A 24,258-nucleotide genomic window follows, 5' to 3' on the forward strand; every position below is an offset into this window, starting at 1 on the left:
CAGAGGAGCCAAACACCAATTGCCCAAGACTGCAGAGTGCGACACACCAACCTGTGCACAGCCTGGATCGACTACAAGAAAGCCTATGACTCAATACCACACACATGGATCACTGAATGCTTGGAGCTGCACAACATCAACAGAGCTCTAATGGCCTTCATTGCAAACTTGATGATGTTGTGGAGAACCACCCTTGAAGCCAATGGGAAGCCACTTGCCCAAGTATCCATCAAATGTGGCATATACCAAGGAGATGCACTGTCCCCACTGCTGTTCTACATAGGTCTGAACCCCCTCAGCCAAATAATAAACAAGACTGGCTATGGATACCGACTCCGGAACGGGGCCACCATAAGTCACCTCCTCTACATGGATGACATCAAGCTGTATGCCAAGAGCGAGCGAGACATGGACTCCCGAGGACTAGTGAGCGTGAGAGCCACTATCCGGGATGAAACATCCAAGATCCATAAGTACATCAAGGATAAGGCCCTGACAGATGACGTGCTGAGTGAATGTCTCAGGCAGTGGAGCACAGAGGATGAGATGCTGGAAGAGGGACCATCATGGGAGGACAAGCCCTTACACGGGATGTACCACCGGAACATAACTGAAGTGGCTGATCTCAACAAATCCTACCAATGGCTTGAAAGGGCTGGGCTGAAGGACGGCTGACTGACGGTAAGCGTATCGCGTCACTTCCGGTTACTGAGGTTTGCTGCCGCTGTGTGTGTACAGCGTTACTCTCCGCTCTTTTCTAAATATTATCGTTTTATATCCGATAGCGACTGCTAAAAGTTTCAAAACAAGCTTGTAACACTCAAGCATCTTTTCCTTTCATTAAACGTCCTGCTAATTTACACTGTTATCTAAGTGTTTTCTCCGCTAGCGTAGCTCCTAGCTTACTTTCCTGCTATGGCTTCCCCCTTTTCCTCTCCCTCTCGCTCTGTTCGGTGCTCGGTGTGTCTTATGTTTAGCTTATACTCCGCCTCCTTTAGTGATGGTAATGGTATCTGTAATAGGTGTACGCTAGTTGCAGGGTTGGAGGCGAGGTTGTTAGACTTAGAGTCTCGGCTTCGCACTTTAGAAAACAGGCCAGCTAGCCAGGTCCCTTTAGCCGGTGCGGAGCCTCCTAGCTTAGCTGCTACCAGTCCCCCGGCAGGTCCCAGGCAGCTGGGCAACGACTGGGTCACGGCTCGTAAGAAACGTAGCTTTAGGCAGGCACCCACGGTGCACCACCAACCGCTTCACGTTTCAAACAGATTTTCCCCACTCAGCGACACACCCGCTGAGAAACCCACTCTGATCATTGGTGACTCCATAGTCCGAAACGTGAAGTTAGAGAATCCAGCGGTCATAGTTAGGTGTTTGCCTGGGGCCAGAGCGGGCGACATTGAGTCTTATCTTAAGCTCCTGTCTAAGGATAAACGTAAGTACGCTAAGATCGTAATACACGCAGGAGCTAATGACGCCCGGCTACGCCAATCGGAAGTCACTAAAACTAACATTGAGTCGGTGTGTTCGTTCGCCAAAACAATGTCGGACTCCGTAGTTTTCTCTGGACCCCTCCCCAATGTGACCAGCGATGACATGTATAGCCGGCTGTCATCGCTCCACCGCTGGTTGTCTAGGTGGTGTCCTGCAAACGATGTGGGCTTTGTGGCTAATTGGAGCACTTTTTGGGGAAAACCTGGGCTGATTAGAAGAGACGGCGTCCATCCCACGTTGAACGGAGCCTCTCTGCTCTCTAGTAACATGGCCATGTTGCTTAGTCCCCCCACTCCGTGACAACTCAGAGTGGAGCCCAGGACGCAGAGTCGCAGTCTTACACGCCTCTCTGCATGTTCTCTACAGCCGCGACCCACTCTTAGTCTTAGTTATCGCATAGAGACTGTGTCTGCTTCTCGACCACCTAAACTATACAAGTCACAAACAAATCAAAGAGGAGTGACTTACCAGAATTTAATAAACATCAAAACAGTTCCTCTTACGGAGCAAAGTAATAGTAAGCTAATGAAGTGTGGTTTATTAAATATCAGATCTCTCTCATCTAAATCCTTTTTAATAAATGACTTGATAAGTGACCATCACATAGATCTGTTCTGTCTCACTGAAACCTGGCTGCAGCAGGATGAATATGTTACTTTAAATGAGTCGACTCCAATGAGTCACATCAACTATCATGTTCCAAGAAGTACAGGTAGAGGTGGAGGAGTAGCAGCAGTTTATAAATCAGATTTATTAATTACTCCTAAACCTAAACATAGTTATAACTCATTTGAGAACCTCACTCTGAGCCTTTCTCACCCAGACTCTAAAACTCAGAAACCAGTTGTGTTTTGTATTGTTTACCGTCCTCCTGCTCCATATTCAGAGTTCTTAACTGAATTCTCTGAATTCTTATCTGACTTAGTTCTTAGCACAGATAAAGTCATTTAACATTCTTTAACATTCTTTAACAAGTCTTTAAAATTCATGTAGATGTTGACAGCAACTGTCTCAGCACTGCTTTTAACTCCTTAATAGACACTATTGGTTTTACACAGCAGGTAAATGAACCCACTCATCGTTTTAACCACACCCTAGATCTTGTCCTGACATATGGAGTTGAAATTGATAATTTAATAGTTCTTCCCCAAAACCCTCTGTTATCTGACCATTTCTTATTAACTTTTGAATTTAGCACAACTGACCCTATAACAGCTGGAAAGAAATGTTACTATAGCAGATGTTTATCTGACAATGCTGTTGCCAGATTCAAGCAGATGATTCCATCATCTTTTGCCTCAATGTCTTGCAGATACACAGAGAACAGTCACCTTAATCCTTATGAACAGGTTGACTGTCTTGTAGATGATGCTGCAGCTTCTCTACGTACAATGTTAGACACAGTGGCTCCTCTGAAGAAGAAGACAGTGAATCAGAGGAGGTTAGCTCCGTGGTATAACTCAGACATCCGCAGTCTAAAGCAAAGGACTAGACAACTAGAAAGACAGTGGCGTTCCAACAAAATAAATGTAAACTGCATTGCATGGAAGGACAGTCTAATGAAATATAAAAAAGCACTTTGTGCTGCTAGAAAAACATATTATTCCTCCCTAATTGAGGAAAACAAAAACAACCCCAGGTTTCTTTTCAGCACTGTAGCCAGGCTGACAAAGATCCATAGCTGTATTGAGTCTACTATCCCCTTAAATCTCAGCAGCAATGACTTTATGAACTACTTTACTAATAAAATTATTATCATTAGAAAAAACATTCAGCAGCGACTTCTTCCAAATGACAGAAAGCACTGTCTAGATCCATTAACTTTAAATTTATTAAATCCTCTGTCTTACCTAGACAGCTTCTCCCCCATAACTCATATGGAGTTAACCTCAATAATTAACTCTTCCAAGTCGTCCACTTGTCTTTTAGATCCAATCCCAACCAGATTACTCAAAGAAGTTCTACCTTTAATCAGCTCATCCATATTAAATCAAATCAACCAATCTTTACAACTAGGCTATGTACCACAGGCTTTTAAGGTGGCTGTGGTCAAACCTCTATTGAAAAAACCAACCCTTGACCCTGGACAACTAGCCAACTATAGGCCCATTTCAAATTTACCCTTTATTTCCAAGATTCTGGAAAAAATCGTGGCTAAACAATTATCTGACCACCTTAGTGGGAATAACCTGTATGAAGATTTTCAGTCAGGATTTAGAAAACATCATAGCACAGAAACAGCTCTGGTTAGAGTCACTAATGATCTTCTATTAGCTTCGGACAATGGTCTAGTTTCTGTCCTTGTCCTGTTAGATCTTAGTGCTGCATTTGATACAATTGATCATCACATTCTATTACAGACACTAGAACATAGAATCGGGATTAATGGAACAGCATTGGGATGGTTTAAATCCTATTTGTTGAACAGATTCCAGTTTGTTCATGTTAATGATAAATTCTCCACACGCACAAGGATTAGCTATGGAGTTCCACAGGGTTCTGTGCTGGGTCCAATTCTGTTTAGCTTATACATGTCTCCTCTAGGTGAGATTATTAGAAAGCATTCTATTAATTTTCATTTTTACGCAGATGATACTCAGCTATACATGTCCTTGGAACCAAATGAAACAGATCAACTAGTCAAAATTCAGGGTTGTTTAAAAGACATCAAATCCTGGATGTCCCAAAACTTCCTTCAACTAAACTCAGATAAAACCGAGATTCTTATTGTTGGGCCTAAAAATCTGAGAGAGACACTATTGAGTCAGATAGCCACCCTGGATGGCATAACATTAGCTTCAGATTCTACTGTGAGGAACCTTGGTGTCATGTTTGACCAGGATCTCTCTTTTACATCATACATTAAACAAATCTCCAGAACCGCCTACTTCCACCTTAGAAATATAGTTGCATTTGTTACCTCTAGGCTGGACTACTGTAACTCCTTACTCATTGTAATGGAAAAATTTTGCCTTGTGCTGTTTCTTATCCAACACACTCGTCATGTGCTGGTTAGGTGCAATACTGAACATTCTTACACAAACAAATAATCTCTTGTGCCCTGACGTACATCAAGTCTAAACATCTGATGCTCCATTTGACTGACTAATAATTTCTGATATATGTTTGTCTTTTACACCTGGACTCTGGCTCCATCCTATCTGACTCCCCACCAGACCCAAGGCTGTTAAAGCAAATGCATCTTGTCTTGGAAGCTCGGTGTTCCTTCCTTTGGATAACAAGAAATGACGATGCAGAAGTGAGAAAGCAAACATTCTCACCCACAGCGAGATAAGGTGGCGCAAACAATTCCATTGCTGCAGAGAGACATTCCACCAGAGCCAGAGAAAGGGGTTAAAAGGCAGAAGCAACTTGAGGATCGTGGGCTCTTTGCATCACACCTTCGTGGTGTGTGCACTGATCTCCCCAGCTGGTTTTTGGTTTGTTGATGTGCACGATCAACATCCATGCTTTTTATTTGCTTTCCCCATTATTTTTATTTTCTTTATTATTTCAATAAATCGCACAAAAGGACAACTCTCTCTCATCTACTTCTTTATGGAAAATTTCCACCACAGAAATTGGCGTCTACGAACAGGATCCCGCGGCAGGTCGTCTGGACGGTGTGACCAGGGACGATAGTCCTGAGGACTAGGGTCGCTCAGCCTCCAAACCTCTACAGACATTCAGAGCTGGGAGGACTGCTCACCCGTCTGGATCGCCTCTGACGAGATCCACGAACTCAGATTCAAACTCAAATCCTAATTTGGCTCGGCTCGGTGAGAGAGATTCCTTTTAATTTGGGAAAAAACAAAAAGAAAATATAACTAGGAAAAGAGATAATAATATTTCTAAAACGACTATGTGGCTGAAAACATCTAAAATATAATAATTAGGACCAAACAATTTTTTTTAATTAAAAAATTTAATATTCGGGTAAAAATTAATTAGGTCAAAGTCTGCCCTGGTGGTCGAGACGGTGGTTGCTAAGGGTTGGCTCGTGGGACCGAGCTTGTTTTGTCTGTACTGAGGATACAGACCAGTGTGCAGATCTGAGCGCAGTCCAAAGGGTGTGGACAAGGAAATAAAAGACGGCTTCTGAAATACGGAGCGCGTTTGCAGGGGGAAGTGGTTTTGAGATACGAGGGACCCGGGTCTTAGAGGGGCCTGACGGTGAGGGACCACTTCCGAGAACCCTGTCGCTGATCTGAGCGGTTCCCTTTCTACGGAGACGTCCGTGGAAGAGAAATTTCGAAAAAAGGTTCCGGCCGGAACACATAAAAATCTAAGGCAGAAAACCGCCGGGACTCTGAAAGATGGGTTCGGGGCGATCTAAGTCTCCACCACCAGACTGCAGCATTACAAAATTAAAAGTAATTATAAAAGTAAAAAGTAAATATGGTTATTAGTGCGTTTCATGTTTCCATGAGTGGGAAACTGGTTATGGGTTCAAAAGGAGAATCACTTAGTGTAAAAGACATATGCACCTTTAAAAGAAAAATTAAATACAAAAGATGAGATTTGAAAAAGCAAAACTATCAAAACTAAAGCCCTAAAAGAAACAAAAAAGAGCTGAGAGTAACAGAAAAAAAAAGGAGATAACAACTCTGGGGAAGAATTGTTTGCACTCTGCCACACCACACACACACACACACACACCACACACACACGTCATGCCAAGAGCAAATGCTCCCATTCTTTCTGCTGTTTGTCCTAATGCAGAACTGAGCGCGATGAGGGTAAATCCGGATCTGGACTCCTTTCCCACCATCAGCAGAAGAACCAAAGGAGAAGAAGCGCCAACCAACAACCAGAACAGGGTGGAAGCTCTGACACCACAGCAGCTGGAGGACACAGACCACAGCATGGACGCCTCACAGACTCCCACAACGTCTGCAGCCATCACGTTCTGGGCTCATCAGATGAACCAGCTACTACAAGCGTGTGTGTCTGACACAGACACCTGCTTATGACAATCAGCAAAGGAAAACAAGGACAGAGCAACAGCAGAGTGAGAAGACGTGCTCTGACACGGACACTGGTTGAAATAACAGGAGAGGCTTCAGACGTGATCGGCCCAATAGAGCTGCATCTGAGGATCCAGGAAAGGTCTGTCATCGAGGAACAACTGTCCCATTGAAAGGCTTCACCCACTGGCGCTCACATGAGACTGATGGTTGGGGAAGGAGGAAGGTGACGGTTCCTTTTCACGTGACGTACAAGACGGTACCGCAAACACACACACACACACACATTCATACACGCAATGAAGAAACACGCTTACAGCTGATACACGCTCAAATTCATGTTCATGCTTATCTGCTCGCAATGAAGAATCGCTTTTTGCTTAAAAAAATCCCACAGAGTGATTTTAAAATGATGACAAACAGCTAAATGACAATTGCTGCATGACTTTACAGTCTGATGGGTTCAAACTATTTTAACTTGCAACAAATTCAGTAATAAAATCCTCTATGTTTCTAAAAGGGTTTGTGCACAATATAGGTTTGTCTGGCCAGACTAGAAGACTATAGGAAACAAAACAGACTATAGGAAAACAAAACAGACTGTAGAAAAAAAACAAAACAAAACCAGACCATAGGAAGACTGAAACCGACTGAAACAGACTATTAATGACTATTAAAGGGAAGACGACTATTAGAGAGAAGTAATAATAATTACTGTACGTACCAGACTATTAAAGAAAAACCTATTCTTTCACTGTCTTGTGCAACATCTGACAGCAAGACACCGTAACATTCATTTTTGCTTTCAAACTTATGCCCAGTTTAAATTTTTAGGAAGAGATCTCATGTAGTTTAGATATTTGATTGATTTCCACTCCAGACGGAGTGCAGGTCACGTCTACAGACATTCTAAATAATCCCTCTTTTGTTGGTGTTAACTTCAGCTCAGCTGTGCTCTTATCATTGGCTGCTGAGGGGGGGCTGTAACTGAGGCCCTCACACAGGCTGCATCACAGCTTGTTTATGATTTCACACACACACACAAACTGACCTCAACTTTCCTCTTTTGGGATGAACACAGGTCTGCGCTTGCGATTTCTTTTACTAACGAACAAAAAAGATTTTTGATGTTTATTCTACAGTTCCACACGTCCCTCTGTGAAAACATGATGGAGACAGACGCAGGACGTGGGTCCTTTCGTGAACAGATGTCAACGGGGTGGAGACTGGTGAACGACTTCTGACCCCATGTGACGTATTCACCTACTTTGCATAGTTTTAGAAAACTTATTTTTATTCTGCCTGTTATGTGCAGCAAACAGTGAACTTGGTACCTCCACATTCTAATGACACACTACATGCTTTTGTTTTTATTTTGATTTTTCAGAGGACGCTCTGACCCAACACTCAGCCTTACAGGAAGCCCTGCTTCCCTGTGGCTCACACACAGACATGATGTAGGTTCGATCAGAGGATGTGAACCAGTGGTCATCGCACCTAAATCTGACCACAGACCATGTAAACAACATCACCCTCTGGAAGAAGCCATAGATGGCGTTACTGCAGACACCACTAAGCTACTGAATCATTGGATGCTACAGGCCACAAAGAGAGCCTGTCTAAATTACAGTTTGTTCAGACAAAGGTTATTTTCTGGGTCATTGTAATTACAGCTGATGGCAAATCCATCTCACCCAACAGAGTTGAAGCAATTTGAAACCTGCCTAAACTGTGCACGTATAAACAGCTTATCTTTTCTAGGTTTTCGTTCTTATTGTAGGAACTTCATTCTTAACTTTAATGTCTTTGAGGCCCCACTCAGGGTTCTGATGCAGACATCTTCATCGTCCACTTCTTGTCTCACGTGGACGTCTGAGGCTGAACAACGTTCACGGACCTCATGCTTGCTCTTCAGTTGGCTCCTACCTTGGGTCTTCCTGATCTGACCCTATGCGACCTTTCACTCAAACAGTGGATGAGAGATCAGGTTGTACGACTTCTGTTCTTTGTCCTCATACTGTGTCTTTGATTCTTTTGGAAAACATCACATCTTTCTACAGCCCGATGGCTTAGATGCAACACCACTTTGATCAACATGCTGAACGTTACTATCAAGAGGCCGTCTTGAAGTCTGGCTCTTTGCTAAGACACTACTCTGCTCAGGCTGCAGAGTTGATCACATTGACTGAAGCTAGTAAACGAGCAGAAGGAGAGTCTGTTACCATCTACACGGACTCCACAGACGCTCTGTGGAAGCATAGGAAGCTTTTTTGAAGTCTAATTGCAAACCTATCTCACATCATGATTAGGTTCTGCTTTGCTGGACGCTGTCCTGCCACCTACAGCTAATGCTGTTTTTACATCATCAGTGACGACTTTGTTTCTGCCGACATGCAGCTGCAGACGCTGCTGCGAAGGACGACAACCCCTCCCTCTCCTGATCCTCGTTTCCTCTCCTCATCCTTGTTCCCTCTCTCCAACTCTCTCTATCCTTTCCTTCCTTTCTTCCTCTCTCCCTGTGCTTTAAACATTTTCTACCTCGCAGGAACGCAGACTCTGGCTGACGAATGGTTCCACCTGTAGCCATGGAGTCTGGTTTGGGCCTGATGACACGCCGTGCCGCCCAAACACCTTTTCCCCATAATTCAGATTTCCCAACAGGTGAAAGCAGGCGACAGGACCATTACACCATCCAACCAGGGCACTGGGTGATCATTAAGGAGCTTCGCAGGAAGCACTGGAACTCAAAGCGGTGGCGAGGCCACTTCCAGGTCCTTCTGACGACCCACACGGCTGTGAAGATCACAGAAAGAGCGACTTGGATCAACTCCATCCAGGAAGGTCCCGGATCCGACAGACGACCCTCCATCTACACCACACGAGAAAACCACCACTGACGAAAAGAATTAAGAAGGACGACCCTCGCTGTTCTCACACACGCACTGAGGCGAGGCTGCGTTGACCGTTCAGCTAAAGGTGTGAGCCAAGCGCCGCCTGAAGCTGCGCCGATGAATCACACTATCAGACCATACATCTACACACACGTTCCTGAGAAAACACACACACGAGCAGCCTTGAGTTGCCGACGCTGGACGACGTGTAGACTCTTCACATCACGGGAGTGACAGTGACTCAGACGACATTGGGAGGAAACCTGGCGGTGATAACGAATCCCAAGTGTCTCTGTGATCAGCTGATCACAACCTGAAGAACCCCAACGAACAATCAATACTTCAACACACAGGTTGGAAACAATCTAACGCTACTGTTCAACAGGACGAAGCAGATTGTTACAAGACATCAATTGTAACCTCGTTGCGTTAGACATTTTATGTTACTCTGATTATTGCCTTGATCATATGATGTTTTCATGTAACTTTGCACACTACTTTTGAATGAGAAAATTTCACATAATTCACAACACTGAGTTTAAATATCCTAAAGTTGACTTGGTGTTTAATTTGCTCACAATCACTTTATTCACTGCTACAATTAGTTTTATCCTTCATCTACAGATGAAAGACAACACAAGCGGAAAAACGCATCATCATTCTGGTTAAATCCCTGAATCTCGTATTCGCTCTAGGCCCAAGTGTACAATTAAAGATCCGAAAGCATGAAATCTATCTGAAGATTATATGATACAGAACCCCACCGGAAACCTATGGCTATCATACATTAATTGTCTTTATTACATTACAATTGAATGGCCGTAGACACGTTGTTAGCAGAGGAAAGAGACGTTTGTGTTATGTTTGGAGAGGCATGTTGTACTTACATCCTGAATAACACTGATTCTAATGGTATTGTGGCGAAGGCGCTCCACGACCTTCAGAATCTCAGCTAACTCTGGTATAGGTTCTTTCCCTTGGAAATTGGCTAGACGAAATGTCTGGAAAATGGAAATCTGTCCTCATGTCCACAGCTGTTTCCTTTATAATTGAGATGGCTGCGATTCTCTTGTTTGGTTTTTGCGTTATCCCACTGGTTAAAGGTCTCATCATGCGTGCGACCTCAGCAACACTCTCGTATCAAATGACACAATGAACTATGTTCAAAAACCCCAACTCTAATTCACGTAATGACTTTGACGATGGCTATCTGATCACAAAATATAATCTGGTACAAATATGATTATGGACTTATTTTCTTCACATGCTCATACAGAGGTTATTCTTGTTTAACTACCCACCAAAACAGCTCCCAACCTTTTATCCCTAAGTTACTTGCATTTTTATGTGAAGGTGTATTTTTGAATTTTGACTTAATACACTTACTGTTTCATTTGTAAGGGTTGTTACTACAAAATGCAATGTTTGAAAAAATTTATTATTTTAGTGTTTGATTAATGTGTAATCAAAAGGGGGGAATGTAATGGAAAAATTTTGCCTTGTGCTGTTTCTTATCCAACACACTCGTCATGTGCTGGTTAGGTGCAATACTGAACATTCTTACACAAACAAATAATCTCTTGTGCCCTGACGTACATCAAGTCTAAACATCTGATGCTCCATTTGACTGACTAATAATTTCTGATATATGTTTGTCTTTTACACCTGGACTCTGGCTCCATCCTATCTGACTCCCCACCAGACCCAAGGCTGTTAAAGCAAATGCATCTTGTCTTGGAAGCTCGGTGTTCCTTCCTTTGGATAACAAGACATGACGATGCAGAAGTGAGAAAGCAAACATTCTCACCCACAGCGAGATAAGGTGGCGCAAACAATTCCATTGCTGCAGAGAGACATTCCACCAGAGCCAGAGAAAGGGGTTAAAAGGCAGAAGCAACTTGAGGATCGTGGGCTCTTTGCATCACACCTTCGTGGTGTGTGCACTGATCTCCCCAGCTGGTTTTTGGTTTGTTGATGTGCACGATCAACATCCATGCTTTTTATTTGCTTTCCCCATTATTTTTATTTTCTTTATTATTTCAATAAATCGCACAAAAGGACAACTCTCTCTCATCTACTTCTTTATGGAAAATTTCCACCACACTCATAGGATGTCCTAACAGCTCCTTAAAAAACCTACAGCTCATTCAAAATGCTGCAGCCAGAGTTCTGACAGGACTTAGAAAGAGAGATCACATTTCTCCTACATTAGCTTCTCTGCACTGGCTGCCTGTAAAATGTAGGATAGAATTTAAAATTCTCCTACTCACATACAAAGTACTCAATGATAAACCTCCTTCTTATCTTAAAGACCTTATAGTTCCTTATGCTCCCAGCAGAACACTTAGTTCTCAGAGCGCTGGGCTACTTGCGGTTCCTAGAGTGTTTAAATGTAGAACAGGGGGCAGAGCTTTTAGCTACCAAGCTCCTCTCCTCTGGAACCAGCTCCCTCTTCAGGTTCGAGAAGCTGACACACTCTCCACCTTTAAGATTAGGCTTAAAACCTTCCTTTTTGATAAAGCTTATAGTTAGAGATGGTTCAGGTCAATGGCAATTATTGTTAGTCACAGGAACCATCTCTTAGTTAAGCTGCAATAGACATAGACTGCTGGGGGACTTAATTTATACACTGAGCTCCTCTGTTTCCTTCTACCTCCTCTGTCCCATAACCTCCCATCATTGTCCCATGTTTAACTAACCTTGTCTCTTTCTGTCCAGTAGTTGTGCTTCTCTCCTCTCTCCCCCCCCACCCCCACTCTTTCTCCCTCTCTGTCCTCACCCACAGGTATCATTGGACTCAAAGTTTGGTGTCTGTGATGGGCAGCTGCGGATCCAACCATCCTGCCTGCATCCAGTCCCTGGTCCTACCATCCTGCCTGTGCTCTGTTGTTGCTTGTTGTTGCTTGTTGCTGTTGCTGTGCTTTTCTATCTCTCTATCCTCTCACCCCAACCGGTCGAGGCAGATGGCCGCCCACATCCAGTCTGGTTCTGCTGGAGGTTTCTTCCTCGTTAGAGAGGGAGTTTTTCCTCTCCACTGTTGCTGTCAAATTAAATGCTTGCTGTATGTGGGATTTGTTGGGTTTAGTTGTGTGAGGTTTTAAACCTTACTTTGTAAAGTGCCTTGAAATAACTTTGTTGTGATTTGGCGCTATATAAATAAAATTGAATTGAATTGAATTGAAGGACAGCACAGAGGCACTCATCCTGGCCGCACAGGAGCAGGCCCTGAGCACCAGAGCCATAGAGGCCCAGATCTACCACACCAGACAAGACCCAAGGTGTAGACTGTGCAAAGAGGCCCCTGAGACGGTCCAGCACATAACTGCAGGGTGTAAGATGCTGGCAGGGAAAGCATACATGGAACGCCATAACCAAGTGGCTGGCATAGTATACAGGAACATCTGTGCAGAGTATGGACTGGAAACCCCAAGGTCAAAGTGGGAAACACCTCCCAAGGTGGTAGAGAACGAGCGAGCCAAGATCCTGTGGGACTTCCAGATACAGACAGACAGAATGGTAATGGCGAACCAACCAGACATTGTGGTGGTGGACAAAGAACAGAGGACATGTAGTGGTGGATGTGGCAATACCAAGCGATGGCAACATCAGGAAAAAGGAACATGAGAAACTAAAGAAATACCAAGGGCTCAGAGAAGAACTGGAAGGCTTGGAAGGTGAAGGCCACAGTGGTGCCTGTGGTGATTGGAGCACTGGGAGCAGTGACCCCCAAATTGGAGGAATGGCTACAACAGATCCCTGGAATAACATCCGACATCTCAGTCCAGAAAAGTGCAGTCCTAGGAACAGCAAGGATACTGCGCAGAACCCTCAAGCTTCCTGGCCTCTGGTAGAGGACCCGAGCTTGGAAAGTGGATGAGACCACCCGCGTGGTATAGCAGCCCTAGCAAACAGTGTAGAACTGGCATTATCAGATTACCCGGTCAGATATAGTTTTACAGGTCAGATACTAAAGCTCCACCTTTTGGTTTTACCCTAGAATTGCGTCTTTGGTGCTAAAATGGGGGTGACCTCATTAACATTTTTAACACCTTCCCCAGACAGACCAAGGAGGGGGGGGCGGCTGACAGCAGGCTCACGAGGGTGTGATAAGTGTGTGATCAGCGTCAGAAAGGGCACTGACAGTCGACTGAAATCAGCGAAAATGAACATCTCCATCTGTATGTACATGCCGACAATCGTACAGTCGCTGGACTTGCACATGGGGGGTCCCCGGTTCGAATCCCCGTTAGGGCGAGTAAGCATCCAGTGTGGGTCCTTGGGCAAGACCCTTCAAGCTACTGCCTACATGAACGTCGCCCGGTCTAACAAGGTCTGCGTCAGGTGCTGGGGGACCAGTGCACCATAAACCCAGCATTATATGCAGCCTTTGAAGTAGTCAGAGGTCACGTGGTGTCCACAGACGAATAAGGTTTTAGGCAGTATGGCTGAGGTCTATTTACAATACAATTTATCCATAAAGTTCTTCTTTCTTGCTCCGATGGTGAAGTGAAAAGGCTTCAATGCTGGTTGGAACAACCGACAACGGAGCACTTCCTAAACCCTAATGGCACCATGTCAGTTCGTATCATAGTGAGTGACTGAAACGCAATGTTTCAGGTAAATTTTGGTGTCCAGGTTTGTTAGGGAGTCTTTGTGAGTGGTCTAAAAATAGTTGATGTAGGTAAATTTGAAGCCCATCGCTCTTGCACCGCATTAGATAGAGTTGCAAAATGTGAAATAAGTAGGGAGTGAACTTACTTGCTTATACAACTAACCACAAATATCAGACTGTGCTGAAGAACTTGTTGTCTTTTAAATAATCTACAGGGGGACCTTTGGCCAATGAATAATAGTGCTGTATTAGTGCTTTTAGCAGCCTGTCTCCGCCCCACTCAGTCTGACCGTTGCAGTTTTTGAGCCCACGGCAAACCATCTGCCTACTGTAGGTGAGGGAGAGAGGAATAAATGATAACTTCTCTGCATAGGGAGGAATAAATGATAACTTCTCTGCATAAAAATTATGGAGCAATTTGAGTGTCCCTTCATTCTTAAATATTAACCAAGGTTGTTTTGGTCAACCCCCATTGAAAATTGGTGAAGTTTTCCTTGAAGTTAACGCAATTTTACACATAAAGCTTGTGGTTTGTTGAAATTATGTACCTGATGTACAGGTAATGAAGAATTTCATATTAACATTAACTATTTCATTAGTTTATGGTTATGGAAAATATCTACATAATATAAGACAAATATAATTGATTACCTTGCAGTAACTTTGTTTTCTGATTGAGTAAAGTGGGCTCGAAATGACAACCTTCTACTTCTAAGACTAATGAGCCCAATGAGCCAGCTGAGCACTACCTGTGGCAGTGTTGCAGGAGTTGGTACTTTATTGCATAAGCAATAGCAAAAAGTATTAACTGTATAATTTTTAAATTATGTTTATATGTTTCCATTGTTCATAAATAACAAATAAACCTTATATATTTATACTTTTATTTATATATTGGTTTTTTATTTAATTTATTCAGGAAGTAGTAGTCCTCTGGTGGCTTAGTTGGTAAAGCATTAGCCTGGGAAGCAGGAGGTTGCAGGTTCCCACTGGTGGAATCCAGATCCCACCAGGGATCAACTGAGTAAGAAACTTCTCCTTGAGTAAAAAACCTCAGCACAATTTTACCAAATAATAAATAATGTTATGTAATTATTTCACACAAACAGAAGGCTTATGTGTAAAATTTCATTAACTTTATGTAATCCTTTATTTAATGGCATAACCCTAACCTGACAGAAAGACTTTACATTAAATGTCACCTCTTACTAGTATTTATGTAATAAAATTACATGGAAAATGTACAGTACAGTACAATGCCGCACTGACAAGGTCCTGGAATAGTAAGTGACTAACAGTGTTCTATTGCAAAGGCTGCAGCATGACTTGGTGGTCCACCTGTCTGGGTCCTAGTTGCCCATTATGACATTCACTTCATAATATGGACTTCCTCTTTCTTACAAGCAGCCAACTATTAGGTCTTGTACTCTCTCCCATCATAACCTTACCTCATTTATACCACACAGGACAAACAGTGAAACCAAGCAGAATGTCAAACACATAGATCCAACTGTTTATTACATGTCATAGTGAGGGTTCACAATAAAGAAAAACAGCTGTTTTGCTGTTTCCATAGAGAAGAGAGTACCACCACGATGATGACAGCATGTGTTAAAACAAATAAAATGTACTAAATATAGCTCTGTGTGGAATAGGTAGTTTGCACATTGAGCTACCTATTAACAAAGTAATATTATAATCATGTGAATGCTTGAACTGTGCCACAAAGGACAAGCTCCATCAATCCAAAGACAGGCAGTCACGTTTAGTACTGACGTGTGTCCTGCCTCTCACCTGAACGACAGCTGGGATGGTTTCCATTATACCAGGACGAAGAGCTTTAGGACATTGTTTTTGACTTTGCCCTCATCTTACTTATAAAAATAAAAAGATGGAAATCTGTTTTTGAAGCTACAGAAGCACAGTTCATTATAATGTGTAGTAAACAAAGGGTGAGTTATAAATAAGTGACTAAATAGAAACAACATACAAATGTTGATAAAATAGGATCAAGAAATACAACAAGAATAAATACATACATGCAGAAAATACAGAAAAAACATAATATGGATGAATAAAAACATGGTCCGTCTATGTTGGAATTTTCACTAATATTTGCTGTTTTCTCTGTTTATTCATTTCAGCATTTCTGTCTGTTCAGTAGTTTGGTAGGTACCTCTAAACCATCCTGCTAGAATCCTAGTACCATTTTGTGATGTGTCATCTGGTCTATGTTCAATGTAGTGGAGAATGTTCAGGTTGTAGTTCTTGTTTGGAGAACCCAAACAAGAACTACAATGATGAGTCAGGGAAAATATTTAACAGAAAAGTAGGGCTAAGACCCAGTCTAGACCACATCTAGACCACGTCGAGACTACATGTACACCTTGTATAGATATTTTTATACCACATCTAGACCACATGTAGATACGTCCAGACCAAAACTAGACCACTTCCAGTCCACATCTAGAGGACATAGATATGCCTAGACCATGTCTTCTTTACAGAGGTGAAATCTAGTGTTCTTAAATTGATTAAACTTATTTAAAAAAAATGAACTAACAAGGATTTATATATTATTTTATAGGCTGAAAAAACACTAGTAATAAGTTTTCTGCTTTAACACAAAAGTATTATTTGCTTCTATGATTATTAGCGTCTAGTGATGTTGACTCTGTGACCTGGTTATACTCCAACAGGTTGTCTTTGTGCACACTGCCCATGTGAAACACATGAAGACTGGAGTGGTTTAATTTTGAAATCAAGAAGTTTTATACAACTGTTGAGAATTTAGCTACAATGCAAACACATGGAAAGAAGACAGAGGATGAAATCATTAAAATAAACATTTCTTTATGTCTAGTAACACAATTACTACACAAGCAACAAGAACAACTAAAACAATCCAAGGATGTAAATATCATTGAACATTATTGTTAAGTCAGAGCTTTAAATAACATCAAAGGAATAATTGGCCTCTAGTTGGATAGTCAATGTATTTATACATGAATTGAAAAAATATTTTTTGTTAATATTGACACAGAAAATAAAGCATTTACTGTACAAGAAATAACCCAAACCTATGTTCAAATTTGAGAGTGGTCCTTGAGTTCTGATGTGTAAGTCCAAGAAAAATAAAATCGCACACAATCCCTTTGTTGTTTTATTTTGGAATGCACAGTTAAAAACATTTGACTTTTAAATAGCTGAAAACCAATTTTGATGGTAAGAAAAGCTGTAGAAAAATAAAGTACCAGTAATCCCAAGATTAAAAGACCAAATGTCCTTGAAAATGTTCTTAAAATCTCCAGACAAATTGGAGAGGAATACATCAAATACTGTACTTTATTTCCTTGTTTTTTCTTTAAAAAATGTTTTTTGCTTCAGTCCACTGGTTGATCATTTGGCAGTAGGTGGTAGAAAATGGGGATTGTGGGAAATACTGGGAGGTTTCTGCGTAATTTTCAATGTCTCCCACAGGCCATAGCCAGACTCACAGAGTTTAACGTTCATACTCATCACTGAAGGCTGCTCCCTCTGCTGGTCTGGGCTCATAGGGAAGGAAGTGCTGGTGGGTGTGATGGACACATAGACTTTAGGAGCAGGGACAGTGGGGGAGCAGAGAGGTCTACAGACAGATGGTCAAGGAAAGAAAGAAGCAAAATATAAGTGTTAAAACCCTGGGCCATTATTGTGAAGGGGAACGACCTAATGTAGAAGAAAGTAAAGGCTCAAATAAACTCAGGTAGAAGAAAAGTCACCCATTATCACAGTGCACAATACTGCAAAGCATTCACTGTATTGAGATTTGAGTCTCAATGTCAAATGTATTGTTTTTCTAATCTTTATTATTATAGTTAGAGTTCTTCCGTCTGTATCTAATTATATTAGGCTACAGAAAACATTCATTACAACCATAAATGAACAAGATGCTAAATTAATTTCACCAAAGTTATAACATTTTTTGAATTCTAACTTTAACTGTAACACTACAAACACAAAAACGGTTGTTTTACCCATAAGCTTTAACGGCTCAGAGCGGGACTAACTGCTTTAGGCCACTACAATATGTTAAAATTTAAAGTGCAATGATTGACTCATTTGCTTTAGGTTTACCGTTTTGGGACTGTTGCAACTCTCAAGTCGATGTTTGAACCAATAAATATGTTATATTCACACACAAACATATCTCTCTCCATGTGGAGACAGCTCTTCAGCTACTGTACGTGCTCTTTCAGCTACAGTTTATCCTGTGGTTCAATGGCTTCAGTCCTTGGCTTGCACCTTTTGTTTTGCAGATCCTATCAGCTATAAATCAACTCATCAACTCATCGGCTTGTTTCAGTAATGTTTCAAGAGATTAATTACAAATAGTCAATTAGATAATAATATAGCAATATATCTGCTTTCAACTGGTTTGTTTCTCAGCCTTTCTATTATGTGTAATAAATAATACAGTGTGTATTGCGTGAGCTAGAGTGTGTGATGTCACAGCTAGAGTGCGAGTGAACGATTTTTAAAGATAGAACTTCTGTCTTTAACTCGTCACTACAGACACAGTTTTTACTTAACAAACATTATTTTTTCACTCGTTCCTAGTCATACTTATCTTCTTTCTAACGATGTGTCTACTTAAACCCTCAAACATACACTTTAGCCTGTAGCTGCTTCAAAGTTCAGAGAGTTCCAGAATTCTTCCCATAGAGTCTAATGCATTCGTCTGAGAGACTTTTTAGGAGAAATGCAGTCCTACATTTTGAAATTGTGACTGTGGCCACAATGTTTAGTCTTCAAGCATAAAACTGATACCAGTTGTTCATTAAAGCCTTGGCATTCATAAAGTAAAGTAAATTTTTGATACCTATTATGGTTTTGCTGTAACAAGCCTGTTTAGCAGAGGTTCAACTCTGCTTTCACAGAGAATGGAGCTGATTTTCCTGCCTTTCATCTCCATGACAACGGCATAACTGCAACTTTTACTGACAGATCAAACTCCTGATGCCCATTGTAGCAGCTCTATGCAGATTAAATCATTAAACTGTTTGATTGTTTAGTAATTAATCAGACACTTCCTCCAAATCTTTCAAAATAAAAGCACCAATCAAAGTTTTAGCTTAAATAGGATAGGATGTTTTCCTAGTTAATGAGAGTATTTTACAGTTTAGCTATTAAGCACACACAGCTTCACCACATCCTTTCAAAATAAAAGCCCCAATCCTGATCTTCATCTAAAGATAGCAATATTTCTGCTTTCAACTGGTTTATTATCACTAGTTAATTAGACTAATATACTGTTTAGCAAATACCTGCACAGTCCTTTTCCATATCATTTCAAAATAAAAGCACAATCCGATTTTTTACCTTTAATAGCATTATGCTTTTGACAAGTTATTTTTTTGACTAGTTAATGAGACTACTTTACAGTTTAATAATTATCCACAGACACTTTCTTCAAATCCTTTCAAAATAAAAGTACTAATCCAAATTTTCAGTTTGTATACCAGTATTTCTGCCTTTGACTGTTTTTATTATGACTAGTTAATGAGACTATTATACATTTTAGTAATCAGGCAGACACACACTTCCTGCACATCCTTTCAAAATAAAAGCACCAATTATTTTTTTGCCTAAAAGCACTGCTTTGGATTAGTTAAATATGATTACTTAATAAGCCTTTTTTTATTGTTAACCTCTGTTAACCTATGAGTGATGGTTCATTTTCCATTACCATATTCACCTTTGCATCAGGTCTATTTTTTAACTATAGCAACCTTCAGCTTTATGTTTGTTAAGCATATACATGTCGTCCAAGTAATTTCAAAATAAATGCACCAATCTATATATTTAGCCTTAATAGCACTATTTATGCCTTCTAATAGGTAATTGTGTTTATTTAATGGGACCATTTTAAAGTTTAGGTCTTAAGCATACGCACACGTGAACGAAATCCTTTTAAAATACCAGTCCAAATCTTGAGCTTTTATAGCACCATTTCTACCTTTAAAGACTATTTCATAGTTTAGGAATTAAGCACACACTATCTACATAAAAGCACCAATCCATATCTTTGCTTTTGAATGCATAAATTTGACTAGTTAATTAGACTATTTTACTGCTTAGCAATTACCTGCTTTGCAATTACCTACCTTGACCATCACATAGATCTTTTCTGTCTCACTGAAACCTGGCTGCAGCCGGATGAATATGTTACTTTAAATGAGTCGACTCCAAAGAGTCACATCAACTATCATGTTTCTAGAAGTACAGGTAGAGGTGGAGGAGTAGCAGCAATTTATAAATCAGATTTATTAATTACTACTAAACCTAAAAATAGTTATAACTAATTTAAGAGCCTCACTCTGAGCCTTTCTCACCCAGACTCTAAAACTCAGAAGCCAGTTGTGTTTTGTATTGTTTACCGTCCTCCTGCTGCATATTCAAAATTCTTAACTGAATTCTCTGAATTCTTATCTGACTTAGTTCTTAGCACAGATAAAGTCATTGTAGTGGGAGACTTTAACATTCATGTAGATTTTGACAGTAACTGTCCCAGCAATGCTTTTAACTCCTTAATAGACACTATTGGTTTTAGATAGCAGGTAAATGAACCCACTCATCGTTTTAACCATACCCTTGATCTTGTCCTGACATATGGGGTTGATATTGATAATTTAATAGTTCTTTCCCAAAACCCTCTGTTATCTGACCATTTCTTATTAACTTTTGAATTTAGCATAATTGACCTTACTGGAAAGAAATGTTACTATAGCAGATGTTTATCTGACAACGCTGTTGCCAGATTCCAAATTTACCCTTTATTTCAAAGATTCTTGAAAAAATTGTGGCTAAACAATTGTCTGACCACCTGAGTGGAAATAACCTGTACGAAGATTTTCAGTCAGGATTTAGAAAACATCATAACACAGAAACCGCTATGGTTAGAGTCACTAATGATCTTCTATTAACTTCGGACATGGGTCTAGTTTCTGTCCTTGTCCTGTTAGATCTTAGTGCTGCATTTGATACGATTGATCATAACATTCTATTACAGACACTAGAACATAGAATTGGGATTAAAGGAACAGCATTGGGGTGGTTTAAATCCTCTTTGTTGAACAGATTCCAGTTTGTTCATGTTAATGAGAGATTCTCCACATGCACAAGGATTAGCTATGGAGTACCAGAGGGTTCTGTGCTTGGTCCAATTTTGTTTAGCCTATACATGTCTCCTCTAGGTGAGATTATTAGAAAGCATTCTATTAATTTTCATTGTTACGCAGCTGATACTCAGCTATATATGTCCTTGGAACCAAATGAAACAGATCAACTAGTCAAAATTCAGGGTTGTTTAAAAGACATCAAATCCTGGATGTCCCAAAACTTCCTTCAACTAAATTTAGATAAAACTGAATTTCTTATTGTTATTGGCAGAGAAAATGATTCATGCATTTGTTACCTCTAGGCTGGACTACTGTAACTGCTTACTCATAGGATGTCCTAACAGCTCCTTAAAAAGCCTACAGCTTATTCAAAATGCTGCAGCCAGAGTTCTTGTCCTGACATATGGGGTTAAACATCTGACGCTGTTGCCAGATTCAAGCAGATGACTACTATTTAGATTAGATAGTACTTAATGATAAAACTCCTTCTTATTTTAAAGACCTCATAGTTCGTTATGCTCCCAGCAGAACGCTCACCAGAGCACCTTGGCGAGAAGTGGGCTACTGGAACAAGAAAGAAATGGCTGAGATGCAAGAACAAGGCTCTGTTGGAATGCTACTACTCAAGTAACCCTAGTCAGAGGGGTTACATGCAAAGAATGTGTGGCGAATGGGAACAGAGAAACCCACATTCAAGGCTGACTGCGAAGCAACTAGTAGCTCAGTGTTCCAACATCCACAAACGGCAACTGCTATCACAACTTGAGATTCACGACATGCAACACAAATGCTACGGCAAGGGAGGGGAGCCAGGACACCAGATCAGAGGGGAGGTTTCACCATCCCCCCAACCGGAAATTGGGTACGAAGCCCGAATGAGCACAGATACGCTGAGCGAGGCAGTGACTGACCTGAAAGATAAGATCATGGCGAGATTGAGATTGAACAGGCAACCCTGAACCCACTACAAAGGCTAAGTGAAGTACCATCAGAAAGTCTCATGGAAGATGTGAATGCAGCATTGAGAGCGATCCCTACCACAACAATCACAGAAACCAATGAGTTGATATACGCTTCAGCATCAGTGATCCTAGAGGTGCTTGGCTATAAGAGTAACTATAGGAGCCATGAGAAACAATACCCACCATGGAAACGAAGGTTGGAGGCAAAAATCAAGGCAGCTCGGAGGGAAGTGAGCCAAATGACAGAGGCGCAGAGAGGTGCAATGAAAAGACCGATGCCCAAGAGGTACAGCCAGATGCCCATACCTGAAGCACTCGAAACTGCCAAGCAAAGGCTACAAGCCTTGGCCAGCCGCCTAAAGAGATACACCAGAGACAACGAAGCCAGACGAATAAACCGGCTGTTTGCAACACAACCTGCGAAAGTGTACTCTCAATGGCAGGGTAATAACAACAGAGCAGACCCACCAAGGCTGGAAACTGAACAGTACTGGAAAGGTATATGGGAGAGGGAGGCATCACACAACAGTGATGCATAGTGGCTGGTGGATCTGAGGGAAGACCACAGCAACCTCCCTGAACAGAATCCAGTGACTATCACAGTGGCAGACATCCAACGAAGAGTCTCAGGTATGAAAAACTGGACAGCACCTGGCCCTGACATGATCCACGCCTACTGGCTAAAGAAGCTCACTGCAATCCATGAGCGCCTGGCAGCACAAATGAACCAGCTGCTAAGGGATGGGACTCACCCTGAATGGCTAACCGAAGGGCGAACAATCCTGATAATGAAAGATCCCTCAAAGGGTAAAGTCCCATCCAACTACCGGCCAATAACCTGTCTCTCCACAACATGGAAGCTCATGTCAGGCATCATCGCGGCTAAGATAAGTGGGCACATGGGTCAATACATGAGCGAAGCACAGAAGGGCATTGGTAAGGATACCAGAGGAGCCAAACACCAACTCCTGGTTGACAGAACAATTGCCCAAGACTGCAAAGTGCGACACACCAACCTGTGCACAGCCTGGATCGACTACAAGAAAGCTTATGACTCAATGTCACACACATGGATCACTGAATGCTTGGAGCTGCACAACATCAACAGAACTCTAAGGGCCTTCATTGCAAACTCAATGAGGTTGTGGAGAACCACCCTTGAAGCCAATGGGAAGCCACTTGCCCAAGTATCCATCAAATGTGGCATATACCAAGGAGATGCACTGTCCCCACTGCTGTTCTGCATAGGTCTGAACCCCCTCAGCCAGGAATAATAAGGTGGCCAAAGGAAGAGATACAGACCACAGATGTTAAGACACGAAAGCTCCTCACCATGCATGGAGGGTTCCACCCCAAATCCAGCACCCTGAGACTATATGCTAGCCGCAAGGAAGGAGGCCGAGGACTAGTGAGCGTGAGAGACACTATCCGGGATGAAACATCCAAGATCCATAAGTACATCAAGGATAAGGCCCCGACAGATGACGTGCTGAGTGAATGTCTCAGGCAGTGGAGCACAGAGGATGAGATGCTGGAAGAGGGACCATCATGGGAGGACAAGCCCTTACACGGGATGTACCACCGTACCATAACTGAAGTGGCTGATCTCAACAAATCCTACCAATGGCTTGAAAGGGCTGGGCTGAAGGACAGCACAGAGGCACTCATCCTGGCCGCACAGGAGCAGGCCCTGAGCACCAGAGCCATAGAGGCCCAGATCTACCACACCAGACAAGACCCAAGGTGTAGACTGTGCAAAGAGGCCCCTGAGATGCTCCAGTACATAACTGCAGGGTGTAAGATGCTGGCAGGGAAAGCATACATGGAACGCCATAACCAAGTGGCTGGCATAGTATACAGGAACATCTGTGCAGAGTATGGACTGGAAACCCCAAGGTCAAAGTGGGAAACACCTCCCAAGGTGGTAGAGAACGAGTGAGCCAAGATCCTGTGGGACTTCCCGATACAGACAGACAGAATGGTAATGGCGAACCAACCAGACATTGTGGTGGTGGACAAAGAGCAGAGGAAAGCCATAGTGGTGGATGTGGTAATACCAAGCGATGGCAACATCAGGAAAAAGGAACATGAGAAACTAGAGAAATACCAAGGGCTCAGAGAAGAACTGGAGAAGGCTTGGAGGGTGAAGGCCACAGTGGTGCCTGTGGTGATCGGAGC

At 41.9% G+C, this 24,258-nt stretch overlaps 1 protein-coding gene and 1 long non-coding RNA gene across 17 annotated transcripts in view; one reads left to right on the forward strand and one right to left on the reverse strand.

The window, feature by feature from the left end:
* The window catches only part of LOC129604801 (uncharacterized), a 67,268-nt gene extending 56,679 nt beyond the window's left edge, over positions 1-10,589 (forward strand). Inside the window, exon 2 of the long non-coding RNA XR_008696026.1 lies at positions 6,211-10,589. This is a non-coding gene — a long non-coding RNA (uncharacterized LOC129604801). The remainder of the gene's footprint in view (positions 1-6,210) is intronic.
* The window catches only part of epb41a (erythrocyte membrane protein band 4.1a), a 65,959-nt gene that overhangs the window by 4,683 nt on the left and 37,018 nt on the right, over positions 1-24,258 (reverse strand). For 14 of the 16 annotated variants that reach the window (XM_041072779.2, XM_041072781.1, XM_041072782.1 and 11 more), the window contains one exon: positions 15,451-17,586. The exons of 1 other annotated variant lie outside the window; for it this stretch is intronic. The gene's annotated coding sequence lies outside the window, so the exon portion shown is untranslated. Of the gene's footprint in view, positions 1-15,450; positions 17,587-22,327; positions 22,341-24,258 lie in introns of those variants that run through there. One more of the 16 variants, XM_055512623.1, reaches the window with a different exon arrangement.

Source organism: Betta splendens, chromosome 11 (genome assembly GCF_900634795.4).
Source record: "Betta splendens chromosome 11, fBetSpl5.4, whole genome shotgun sequence".
NCBI classification, from domain to species: domain Eukaryota; kingdom Metazoa; phylum Chordata; class Actinopteri; order Anabantiformes; family Osphronemidae; genus Betta; species Betta splendens.